This window comes from Camelus bactrianus, chromosome 13 (assembly GCF_048773025.1).
Source record: "Camelus bactrianus isolate YW-2024 breed Bactrian camel chromosome 13, ASM4877302v1, whole genome shotgun sequence".
In the NCBI taxonomy this organism is placed as follows: domain Eukaryota; kingdom Metazoa; phylum Chordata; class Mammalia; order Artiodactyla; family Camelidae; genus Camelus; species Camelus bactrianus.
This window is the reverse complement of record NC_133551.1, coordinates 13,300,592-13,314,458: the sequence shown is the minus strand read 5'-3', so window position 1 is coordinate 13,314,458 and position 13,867 is coordinate 13,300,592.

Below are 13,867 nucleotides of genomic sequence, written 5' to 3'. Positions count from 1 at the left end.
TGATGAATAAATTAAAGTATTCAGTCATAAATCCGATAAGAAAGGGAGAAATTAAGAAGTTGTGGATAGGAGGAAAGAAAGGGCTCAGAATTAACTCTGAGATGAAATGAAGGGGGACACGTGACAAATGTGTGTCTCCAAACGCAGCAGAAGAGAGAAGGGAGGGTGAGAGCCTTGAACTCCTCAGCAAGGCCTCTAGGAGCCAGAGTGAAATATTGGCAAGAACAGGGCCTAGCCAGGAAAATAAATATTGGGTCACTGCCGAGGATCTAAAAGAAATAAGGTTAAACCTAATGAAAATCAGACATCAGATCTAAAGAAAAATGTATAGTATTCTGTTCTTTCTTTTTTCCGTTTTGATTGGTTTTGATAGGAACATGTGTTTATGGGAGGGCTCTAATCTATGCATGCAGATGTTTGTTTTCTTTTAAAACCCTGGGATGGGGAGAAATAGAAATGGGAGAACACTGTGCTGGGAAATTGGCTTAAGCCAGTGCAAATTGTATGGTATATTAAATGTTGGCATCCCCATGATATTCTTACATTATTTGTATATTCTTTATGTTTTGGAGACCAGAGGGCCAGGATTTCATCTCTGAGGCCCACAGAGTAGGCTGGTGAGCCAAGAACACATTCAGAACATTTGTTAGGTCCTTTATTTCAAAAATATTGGGAGGATCGGGTGCCCGTGTCAAATGGGAGTTTGTGCAGGTGACCAGACCCCAGCTGCTGCAGTGGCTGCTACACCAAAGAGGTAGAGGAGATTAAAGCACCCACCGTAGCTGGCTGTATATTACTCATGATTTTACTACAATCCATAGGCAAGTGTCTGTGCATCAAAACTTACTAAATACTTAATCTGTGGTATGGAAGAAGCATTAAAAATGAAGACAATTTATATTCAATATAGTGTATATGTGCAGTCAAATTGTAACAATTCTACTTAATAAAAATGAAAAATGAAAAAAAAAGATTGCAATAAATACTGGTTAATTACTTAAAAAAGAAAAGTGAAGCTAACATGTAATACACACATCCATCCATCCATCCACCCATACACACAGATACACACGTATATACATGCACACATAAATAAAATAAGGATCATGGGGAGGCAGAAAGGACCTTCAGGAGAGAAACACTGTCTTTCTAATCGGAGCCAAAGAGAATGCAACCAAGAGTGAGGATACAGCTCTCTGTGTAGCTGTGAGAGTTTCCAAAGTTATTTCTCTGTTTGCTCATTTATTCAATCACTAAACGCTTAATAGATCACCTATAGACCATATGTCAGGCACTGTGCTACGTGGCGGGCAGATAAAGATGAATAAGGCACCACCATCCTTGGGCAACCTGGAAACTAGAGGAAGTATTTTCAGGAGAAAATCACTGAGACGAGGAAAGAAAGATTTTTTTTTTTTTAATGTGGTGTGATTGAAAGTGAAAAGGAGGTCAGCTCTAATTGAAAGAAGGAAAAAAAGAATCTGAAAGCATTAGATGGGGGGAAGGGACATCAACCAAAATGGGAAGTGAGGTTATGGGTACTACGGCAGGCCTGCTAGTGCTTTTATAAGACGGAGAAAGTAGAGTTGTCACAAAACCAAGTCAGCCTGCAGAAAAGAGAGTCGCCCACCTTCCCTGCTTTGCAGCCTGAATGGAGGGGGCATTTAGGCCGTTCCCCTCTGCAGTGCTGCACATGTGGCTGGAGTTTCCAGCACTGAACAGAGTCGAGCTTCGCGCAGGTACTCACTACACACTTGCACCCCTGGAGTGTCCACCTAGACCTTGCTTTGCGGCCAGAGCCATGCGGGAGGAGGGAGTGTCCACGGCATTTTCCTGCCAGCCGCAGAAATTTCCCAGAGAGGCAACTTCCATCAGACACCCGCTGCACATCTGCCCTTTGTCTCCTAGAGCACAGGTTTCTGATCCCAGGCTGGCAGGATGAAGGTGCGAGAGGGGCAAGGGAGGGTGATGGAAAGAGGAGGGAAGAGAATGGTCTGATTTGTATAATCTAATGCCTTTTTCTGATTTCTTTGCTCGCTTCAGACCATTTTTTTTAGAGCAGCTCTTAGTTAAATCAGAACTTATTTATATGATCATTTATCAATGCCCTTTTATATTCTCCATATTTGGTAGCTTACTCGTCTTTTCAGCCAAAATTACTTTAGGAAACATTATAATTTAGGTTAAAAGAAAAGCTGCAGGGAAGAACAGAGGGAGAGCGTTAACCAGAAGATCTCAAAAATAGGTGTTAAATTCAAGAGAAACAAGGAAAAGAAAGTTAGAGAAAAAGGAAATATGAATAGTATTAAATTCATAATTCAGTTAAGGCAATATATATTAACAGCACTGCATAGAAATAAGTGAAATCAACCACAAATCAATTAATTTTGAATATTTTCTTACATGGTGGAATGGATATAAATTAGTTTACTTTAAACTGTAAATGTGTCTTTTCTCCAGAGATCTGAATAAACGTGTTGACACTGAACATTAATAACAAAAAAAAAAAAAAAAGGAAAAAACAACAACAAAACAGACTTCAGAGATCAATACTTTTACTGTCTGCTTTTAAGAAGCTCTCCAGCCATGATTTTTCAGTATTCACTATTTCAGATCACAAGAAAAAAAAAATACTTAAGAAAAGGAAAGGAAACGTGCATTTGCATTCTCTTATCCAGGTTTCAGGAGATGTTTTTTTTCTCTTGGATCTGGCAGGAAACATTTTTCTCATCTGCAGAGGACTCTCCCTGGTGCTCTGTTCTCGGTAGTGCACCAGCCCTTCCACCTGGTGCTGTCTTCCTTCATTCCAACAAGATCATCGTTGGTGCCAAACGCCATTGATCCATGCGGAAGCCTTTTGAAAAGAGGGTTTCTATGTGGGCCTAAGTGCAGATCACCACGTTATCAAACAAAGCATTTGACTACAAAACCAGGGTACAGCAGACAAACCACAGATCGCAAACTCCAGTGGTTTTCAGTCCCATCACCACTTAGTCACTCCATGCTGGGCCAGACACCATTCACCCATCACTGTGAGTTGTGGCGATGCGTCTGCCCAAACTGTAATGGATGCTCTAGGAATAGTTATCTCTATGCCTGTTAGACTCATACTGGATATCAGATTCTAAAATTGTCTAAGGGTGACCCACCCTGTGTACTAGAGCCCAATTAGAACGGGCTGGAGGGAGCGCAGTGAGAGAAGAGACCACCGCAACCATCCCACACGGTCTTCGCTGAAAAACAGACTGTATTGCCAATGGCAGATGCCTGCTTAGCCATTCCGCTCAAGTTCATTCTTAGGGGCGTCTTGTCAGTAAAGTCAAGCCAGGCTCTTGGTGTGTAACAGGGCTTCTGAGGGTCTTTTCTGAGAGCTTCATTAAAAGCAGACAGTTTCTCTAACCTTTTAGCAAAACCTGTTATCTGATGACGTGAATTAAAGTCTCTCAAATGACTAATAATCATATCAGGGCTGCCATGTCAGCTTGTAGATTTGAATAAGAGGGTCTGAAAACATTTGCATGCCTCGATGTGCCAGTGCTAAGAAGCTAATGTGATAGTGCTGTCATAAAGCACTGCGAAGACATGACTTAATGTAATCTGTCATGTCATATGCTAATCTTCAACCATTACTTGAGTGCTGTAAGTAAGTAGAAAGCATTTGGGAGAAATCCTTTCCAATTTCTCTGAGTACCACTTCTGCTGCTGGTCAGCTCAAATGGGTTTTGTGCATTTAATGCAGAGCTCAAGTCAAGTTGGTTTAGGTCACACTTAATTAACCAGCACACTGATGGGGTGGGCCGCTCCAGCTCTACAGAAAACGGTTATTTCAGAGGCGGTCTAACAAGTAAATATTTTATATGCTGAAGGAAAAGGGAAAAGGACACTTTCTCAGTCCTTGATAAAGGATACGTTCTTTTCAGAGAAAACTCTATGAATCTTAACAAGACATCATTCTGGTTTCTGCTTGCCTCCTTCGATATTTGAGTTGGGTTTACAGAAAGTAGATAATAAATAGTTAAAGACTTTCTTCTCACCCTGATAGCAAGAACTCCTCTGTTCACCAGATACGGACTTGCCACTCAGACAACAGAGGCTGCTTCAATTCTAAGTCCACAGAAAGAGGGGACAAGTGATCAAAGGAAGACATCCACTTGGCACATTCTTTAACAAGATGACAGCATCTCTTAATACACAGTCATTAAGGAAGAAGACTGGTTCTTACAGCGAAGTACAGTTTGCGAGACAGACAATGAGGGAGACTAGAGAGACTGACAAATTTTTGCCCAATTTTTTTAGGAAAATGTGCATGGGATTGTGATTCAAAATATGAAGGTTATTTTTATCAGCCACACGGAGTCAAGTCAAAAACACGCCTAAAATCTCGAAGAACTGCCTTCTGGAATAGCATTTTTGAGGATGCTGAGCAGATGGTATAAGATTGGCCCCAACGATTCTGCCTGAATTTCCCAACATTCCAGCGAGGCTTGCTATTGGTAACCCAAGGGAACTTTTGTTCACGTGGGAACTGGCTTTTTATAGGGTCTCATTAGAAAGCACAGGCAATTCCTATAAAATATATTTTCCTTGACAAGTATGTGTCAAATTTATACAGAAAATGAATATAAATCAAAATTGATAGAGATGTGAGATTGTATTATTCCTTCCAGCCAAGGTTTCTGCTAAAATTTGGGACTCTCTCTCAAAAGAAGGTAAAAGCCTTATCAAAGAAGTGGTCAGTATTTGTATGGCTTACGCCTCTTCCAGAATATTTTGACCATTGATAGTGAATTGATATTTCCTAGCATAGACACATTCTCCTTTATGCCCATTTACAAAATTCCAACTGAGATTTCAAAGAGGTAAAGAATGAGTGTGATGCTCGGTGCCAATGAAATGTGTCTCATTATCTAGTTTTTTTGCTCCTGACCCAACCTAATCATCAGGGGAGCCTTTGAAATTTTCAGCTCTTACTCAGCTATGAAAACTGGTCAGATGACTTCTCTGGGCTGGAAGCTGGTCTCACTGGCACAGGTTTCCAAGGCCAGTCATTGTTTGGACCATCCATCCTGCAGAGCATTTTCAACTCAGTCCAGGCATCTTGCATTTGTATATTGCTCTCTCTGGGAAAATTCATTATTATTATTAAGAGAACAAAGTAACACATTCCTCGGATTTGAGGTCAATGGCTTCACCTTCCAAATGAGTGCAGTAAAATGCCTTCTAAGTCCTGCAGGGACTTACCATCTTGTGTTTAACATCACAGAAGTCCGTAAGACTAGGTCACAGAAAATGATACTCGATAACAACATTAAGCCAAAGTAAGCCCCTCTCCCACTTTTCCCCTGCACCTTCCTGTTCCTGTTAGACTATCCGAATAATCTGTTTGGGTTAATCCCTCCTAATTGCTGTAAATTCCCAATAGCCTCTGAATGTTCTGACTGAATCAATGTAAATTATTCTCTACTCCAAGCTTTTTTTTATTCTCCCTTCTCCAGTGCTCACAACTTTCTAGGGCTCATAATTACCCTTCCGGCACCATCCCTTACCCTTTGTCTTAAAAAGAAAAACATTCCATTACCTTCTCTTTCCTATGATTTCTTAGGTCATAACTTTTGCCTGAGCTGCCTCACTCTTTGTGAAGCCTCGAAATTATGTCTCTTCCCATAATTAAGTTAATATTTTCCCCATTTATCTGGGAAATATTCCTTAGTTAATGTAGTCAATCACTAATATGATCATTGATCCTTGATGATTATTTTCATCTTTTCCTTCATTCAGCACGTGTGATTGAGTTCTATTGTGTCAGGTGCTACACTAGCCAGTAGTGACTGCGATCAAGGAAGGGAGGGGTTCTCACTCTCATATTCATTTTGTCTTAAGTTTTATGTAAACAAGTATGAATTATGTTCACTGAATACTCTTCTATTTGTTTTTTTTTAATATTACATGTTCCTTAAGGGTCCCATACAGAGGAGGCTTTTGGACCAGGTCTACTATTTTCTATATTGTTGTAACTCTTTTGCTCCTTCTCTACCTACTACCTTCTGAAAGAGCCTGGACACCTCTCAGGTACGTGGAGGTGCTCACTCACTTCCAAAAGGGCTCACCACCCTTTAAGTTTTATTGCATAAATAACACTGTACTAGGTGGTACAGAAGATAAAAATGAATCATAAGGCGTTCCCTCGCTGTCAAGCGGTTTGTAATCTTTAGCCGAAGGTAATTAGACATTAGACAACTGAATGGCTCAAAGACAACATGAAATAAGGTGCCGCCCTTAGCATTGTCAGATGGGATCAGTAAGGCTGATAGAGGTGAAACACGGTGAAACATACATATAAGGACTATAAATGGAAGAGAAGGAAGAAATGAAGATTGGTTGGAGATTTTCAGATGATTCTCACCAAAATATTGTTGGGAGAATACATGAAGGAACCCAGGGTTTCTGCAAATTTGTCATGAGATGAGTTTTATCACAGGATATTAGGAAACGACAGATGTGTATTGCGGGCCCATTTGGGGTAAAAACAAGAGAAATCAGTAGGAAGATGAGGGTCTGTAATGCAAGGGAATCAGAGGTAGGGAGAAAGCAAGCTGAAAAGCATGAGACCTGGGAACTCTATTTGAGGTAAAGTCACTCTAAAGTATTGGATTTATTAGTGTATTTCCAAAATTGAACTTCTCGCCATCAAAAATGGAAACAGAACTGAGACACAAATGGTCAAAGGCACTGAGATACCTTATGTTGGGTCACCAATTAGGATTTTAAAATCAGGTCAGGATCACTCCTTTATCTTATGCAGTTTTTAAAAACATTTTTTTCAGAAATTATTAACTTACTCATGATCTGCCTTATTGAGAATGCTGATTTATAACAAGGCATGATATAAATTCTTAACCAATCTCTGCTCTTCATTCTCAATTAGGGGATTTAGATTTTGCAGAAGGTTCACTGGTAAAGGCAGCTCATTCATTTCTAAATCAAGTTTTTACTTTTTCGAGGTCATTGTGTCTCTGCAGCCCCTTGTCAGCTTCCTGCTGGGTTTCTGTCCAAGAACTTAATTGTTAATGGCTCCCAGCTGTGCCACAACCAGGCTTCTTTAACTCCTTCCTTCCTGGTGGCCAAGTGGTATTCTGTGCTTGGGAAGTCAAGTCCCCACAGTGGGCTTTTCAGAGAGATGAAGAATTAATTGCCAGGTAGGAAGATTTGATTGGAGAGAGCACACATGAATCTTAACCAACCCAAAGCTGTGTCATCTGTACAACTCTGTTCCCATCTCTTGGTTGCCATGGATAAGTGAACTTTCACCTTGAATCTTGAATAACAACGTCGAAGATCTCTTTCCTTGGCCTCTGATGCATTCTTGACAGACTTTTAAGAAATCATTTGTTTATTTACACGTTACTTCCTCCTTAAGGCTGTTATTGACAGTCAGTCCCTACTGGCAATGCTTCAACCTCACCTTCACTTCCTCATCTTGCCTTGATGAGCTATGATCTTTCATGATCTTCAGATCAAACCCCCAGTGAGTCCTGCTGTCAAGCCCTATCCATGTCAGCACACCAGGCAAGCTCAGTGCATCTTAGCACCTGTGAAAGCCATCCAATTTTCTTTTAATTTCTGCACACACTCGCTGCAAAGGAGTGTCTCTAGTCGACTGGGCGGAACTGGTGTCATTCTTCATTCTGTGCTTTTTGTCACAAGAAGCTTCTTTCTATTCTTTGAGTCCTGCTAGAGATTAAGACTTTTCCACTATCTCTATTTTGTGTTCTTCAGACTCCCTTAGGAATTTGTTTGCTCTCTGCTTACTTCCTACTTCCGGTTTTCCAAGATCTGAGGAGCCCCAGCTCTTCCTACTGCTTTTGTTGCAAGTCCTCAGTCATCCAGTATCAGTCATCAAACTTCAGTGCCTTGGACGCCTCTGCACAGCGCAGGTCACTCTCCCTTGCTAACCATACCACTGATGTGGTCCCAAAACCTCAGCTCACCACAGGCTCCCTTCCCTACCCAACCCATGGCCAGAATTAATACTCCGTGATAAGTCCACAGGATCATCTACTTCAAAAATGACCAGTGAGCAGCTTATGAGTTGGCTTCTTGGATAACAAACTCCCACAAACTCCCGTGTATTTTCCTTGTGACTTTGTCCACTTAAAATTTCTTAAACTCTTCTGATGATAGCTTCCCTTGAGGGATTCTCCTGATAATGGAGGAAGGAGAGCACTAATGATTTTGTCTATGATTATTCCAGGCCCTGCATGTGGTTCTTTACAAACTTTATCTCATTTAGTTAACTAATTTATTCGTTAATTCAACCAATAGTTATCACTGACAACAACTAGCGTCTGTTATTCTGGGTTGAGCACTGGACTATAACACTCCACCATACATTTTCTCATTTTATCGGCACATCACTCTGTGGGAGTAAACACCATGAGTATCCTCCACCTTATGGAGAAGAAGTGAGGCACAGGGAAGGGAGTAAGTTCTCCAAGGTCACCCAGGTAGAGAGATTCAAGTGAAGAGAGTGTATCTCCAGGGATCATGTGCTAAGGTAACAGCCATGATCAAGACAGTCATGGTTCCTTCCATCTGGAATTTAAACTCCAAGGGGAAGAGCCCACATTACAAAATATTTACACAAACAATTATTTAATTATATTGGTGGGCTCTAAAGACCAAGAATTAGCTCCCACAATGTGAGGACGTGACCTGGTCTAGGAGTTCAGAGAGTCTTCCTCAACCTGGTGACACACAGAGACCAGGAGGATGGGAGTGAGTGGGACTTGGGTGGTGATGGGGTGATCACTTCAGGCAGAAGAAACAGCCATGGGCACAGGCTCTAAATAGCAAAATGACTGAAGCCACAAAGGATGTCAGTGAAGATCAGTACTGGCTAAATATTTGTGACAAAAGGAAAGGGAGTGGTAGGAGGTAAGGCTGGGAGGTGAGCAGAGACCATATCTTGGGGGACCTTCAGGCCAAGGCAAAGCTTTTGGTCTAAGATTTGAAGTGCAATGGGAAACTTTGGAAGATTTTTAGTGGGAAAGTGACTTAGATTTACACTTGTCCCTCAGTATCTGCAACGAATTGGTTCCAGAATCCCCCGTGGACACCAAAACCCTTGGATGCTCAAGTCTCTTACATAAAACAGCTAATGCAGCCAGCCCTCTGTGTCTGTGGGTTCCGAGTAGTTGAATTTGATTGGTGGTTGGTTGAATCCGCCAATGTGGAACCCACAGATGCAGAGGGCGGACTGTACTTTAGGTAGAATATATTAGAGACAGTTGGATGCAGGTATGGTATATCAATTAGCACATTTTAATTGACCAGTGATATTTCATCGTAATGCCTATTTTACAGACGAAGAAGCTGAAGTTCAGAGAGGCTATAGCATTGGCCTAAGCTCGTGTCAAAGTCAGGATTTGAATCCAGTTCTGTCTGACACTCACGTCCATGTTGCTTCCCACTCTATCAGTCTTTCACTGTGAGCACAGTTCCTCTCTCTTTACTGAATGTAACTTGAGGCTGGGTCTTAGATCTTTCCCAGGGCTTACACCTGGTAATTAGCACACTATGAATTTTAACTCCTGTCTCTGAGGCCAGATCTAGTGTTCTTTCCACATTGCACTGTCTCTTGCTATCAGCCAACATGTTTCAAAATGATCCCTCTTTATGATGAAAATGGAAACCATTAAGTCTTAAATGACAGTACAGTCATAAATGCAATGTATGAAAATACCTGCCCAATATACCTCACAGGATTGTTAGAGGCTGAGATAATGTGCATTAAAACACTTCATAAATTGCCAAGTACTACACACACAAAAAAGTAAGGCATTACTGATGTTTGTTATACAGGAAACCAGAGTGCCATGGCAACTCATCTAGTAGGAATGAGGCCTCAACCTCAAATAACTTTGATATCAGTTGCCAAAAGAACTCCCAGATTTTAAAAAGTGTCAGTGTGTTTCAAAGATTTTTGCAAATCAGTAAGCGGGCCAAAGAGAAACAGTTGACGTCCCTGTTCCTACCGCGCTGTTACGTGGTTATGGAGCAGGAGAAACAGGGTTCTGCTGGATAATGTTAGTCAGAGTTCAATTGGATCATACTCAGTATAATTACTTGTCCAAGAGAAATTGGTGTGCCCCAGAATGTCGACTGGTGTGCCATTACTTGTTTTATGAGGCAAAGGCATTTTTTTTTAAATGCACCTGAAGGTGAGAATTTATCTTTGCAATTTAAATTCTCAAGGAGAATGAAACATGGGTACACAGACCCAAATCAATAGTCATCTTTCTTCCATTAAAGGACTTTTAGAGTCTTTTATAGGATTCTATTTCTGATCATTAGCCCCTTCCTAAAGATAATTTTGGTCTCACTTGGTGTTTGTTAAATGGCAGATCATGACCCATTGATGGGTTATGAAATCAATGTAATAGTCATAAACAGTATTTTTTAAAAATGAAATAGAAGAAAGAAAATATCCAAGCATGTTGTATATAGCAAGAGTATTGTTTTAAGATGCTTTTTTTTTTTTTTTCTCAGCCATAAACCTGTATGCCTGTGTACTGGGTCATAGTAGAAAGTGTTTCTCTAACTGTAGATCACCATCAAAAATTGTCAACTACACACTGATCTATTGGCTTCAGGAGGAAAGTTGGTGTCTTTACACTTTTATAGGCTGGACTTGTTCAGGCCTTAGCCCAACTTCTGGATGGATTCAATGAAGATTATACTTGCTTCAATGTCAGTATTCCCTACCTGGTTTCTAAAAGCCAAGCTGCACCGCGTGGAGAGGGAAGTGAATGGGGAACCAGCACCACCAAGTAGCTGTTTTGGAAAAGAACCCTGAACTGCTGCTCCTCTGGGGGGGACTGGGGATTTTCCAAGCAATAGCTAAGAATAGAACTTTTTGAATAATACATGTAGAGGATGGACTGTGTGCTGGGCTCTGGACTTACATGTTTGCTTTATCCATTCACTAACATGTAGGTACTCACAATGTGCCCAGCCCTGTTCTCAGGGCTCTGCAGAAACTAATTCATGTAACCTCTGAGGCAGGCACTATTGGTTGGCCCCCTTCTAAAGGAGAAGACATTAAGACCTGGAGTGGATAAGGAACACACAGGAAATGCTCTGCAGTGATGTGTTCCAGCTGCTTCGGGGCTTCTCCTTGGTACCCGCCAACATGCTCACTGACAAGGGGGGGTCTTACCATTGATTCTAGTTCAACTCGCCCCCCTAAGCCAAGGCACTGTTTGTGTGTGTGTGTCCAACATGAAGGCGCTCATGAGTGGGAGTGTCGGGAAAGACAATGTGTAAGGACTTTACTGACACAGCCTCGAAGAAAGCCAACTTACTGGAAGGCTAAAATGCAGCGGCTTCCTATCCATACCCTGGCCCCTGGTCCCCTGTCCTACATCCTGGTTAAAATAATAACAATAAAAAGGTGAGCCATAAACTCCCATACACACACACACACACACACACACACACACACACACACACACACACACAAGAGTATCAGGGAAAGATTCAAAAGGTTAAAATCCTCCACCCTGGGGCAAAACTTGAACTGCTTGGGCTGGGAGTGAAGGGAATGTGAGAAGGGGTTTGAAGAGAGGGAGGGCTCACCTGCTGAAAAGGTTTTCATGAGGCCTCCTTAAGAGCAGAAGAGTGAGGGAGGAAGAACAAAGCCTTATGATTTGGGGACAAAGGGCTCCCTAGATTGGTCAAAGTGTTTCAGCGTGTTCTACAGAAAGAAAGCAGACAGAAGGTGAAAAGCACCACGGGCTTACAGGAGGGAGAAGCTATGGGGAACAGAAGTGCAATTAGGTTCATGGATGCGATGTTTATAATGTGGATATTACCAATTTATCCCTTGCATGCAAAAGTGTTACACAGTGTCCATTAGTAGAAGCCTCGGTGTACCCGGGTAGCGTTTGCAATTACACTGTAAGGGAAATGGAAGTCCCGGAGTGAGAGCAAATGGAGGCTTTTCCCTAGGTGGGAGCAGAGAAGAGAAACCTTTGGGTCCTACAGGCAAAGAACAGAGAGCTGGGTTCCTGGAGGCCCCACATTCCATTAAGTAAGTTGGTAAAAGTTGGTTATTGTTTCCGCATATTCCTTAGTGTCTATCCGGGGATTTTTCCAGATGACAGCAGCTCAGACCTCAGTCCTGAGAGGGTGATGGGAGCACGGGGGGGAGTGGGGTGACGGCAGGAGGAGATGGGTACCTGTGATCACCCCATCACTCAAACAAAGTCAAGCAACTGGCTGCCTTCTAGAAAGCCTTCCAAGTCATCCTGGCCGGTAGTGAATTTCCCTTTTTCTGACTCCCTTTATGTTTGTCTATCTCACGGATACAATATGTTTTCACTCCATAGGTGAGTTTATTGGGTCAGTTTTTATCGCCCACCTTAGAGGGACAGCCCCTTGGAGGCAGGGGCTGCTATTTGTTTCACAGGATCCGCAGCACTTTCTGTGTCTATTAAGCCCTCAGTAAATACGGACTGATCAAATGAGATGCACGGCCTCGCCAAGCTCTGAGCTAGAGGACCTGCGCACCCCTGGAGCTGTCGTTTCTGTTGCTTTGAAAGGCCTTCTGAACTTTCTTTTCGGTCGTGCCTGTCTCAGTCTTTGGGAATATATGTGAGAAGCCACCTCTCCACCACCCCAACTCTGACCCAAGTGGAATCAGGAGCCAAAATGGGCAGTTTAAACACAGAAGACGTTGTCCCCAAACACAGATGCAGCCTCCTTGATATGATCGTCGACTCACTGTAATAGGGACTCCAGCCTCCTGCTCAGAAGCCAGCTCCAGATAACTGATCTCTCAAAGGCAGGCACTTTGTCTGTTTCTTTGGAAGTGTCACGCCCAGCGTCCCTGACATGCAGGACAAGCTCTCAGAAGTGTGCCTACCACAGCTTACCATGCCCACAGTGTGGAAGGAAACAAGGGGACCCTCACCAGATGTCATAATTATGTAAGGAATAAAGATCAGAGACCCTGAGGCTCCTAAGAGGCATGGTACTTCCGTATAGGCCACCCACGAGTGGCTCAGCAGTGCGGCTGAAGGCTGACATCAGTACGCCACGGACCACTTCGTTACTTAGAGGTGACCAGGCGCATTAGGGGAGAGTGCAGAGAAATGTCATCAGTTCCCCGCTTAGCGCTGCTTCATACATACTGTTCTAGGGTGAACCGTCAGCTTTAGCTCCTGCAGGTTATCTGTGTGGATAATTTATGAAGATATCTGGCTTATAAAGGGGAGGTGGATTCTGGAGGCTTCCTCTGGTTTTGTTGCTAAAAACATTAGGATAATGGCCTTAACAGAAGGGAGTGAGGGAAAGGAGGGAGGGGGAAGGAGGGAGAGAGGGGAACGTGCTGATTCACCTCCACGAAGCTTGTTAGGATCCACGCCTTCTTCTCAGACAGCGTGGGCAGGATTCCAGAGCCACAGGTTCCTCCTTTTGGGTTTGGTAGTTGAGAACAACCTGGGGCCCAGGGTGTTGGATGTCAGACCCCGTGCTTTCCTTACTGAGCGCAGGGCGAATGGGCTCCCTGTGTCTCCGTGAACATGAAACTCACCTTCCTGCCGTCTCGCCCCAGTTTTCTCATTGCGTGGCCCGCATGTCTGTTAGTCCTTGCTACAAGGTTAGTTTGACCATTCTTTCTTCCTTTCATTCTTTCTTCCTTTCCTTTCTTTCTTTCTTTTTGATATCTCTTTGAGATAATAATTTGATTACCTTTGTATATATACCCAGAAACAGGGTTCCTGGGTCCTGGGGTAATTCTATTTTTAATTTTGTTTGAGGAAACTCCATACCATTTTCTATAGTGGTTGCACCAGTTTACATTTCC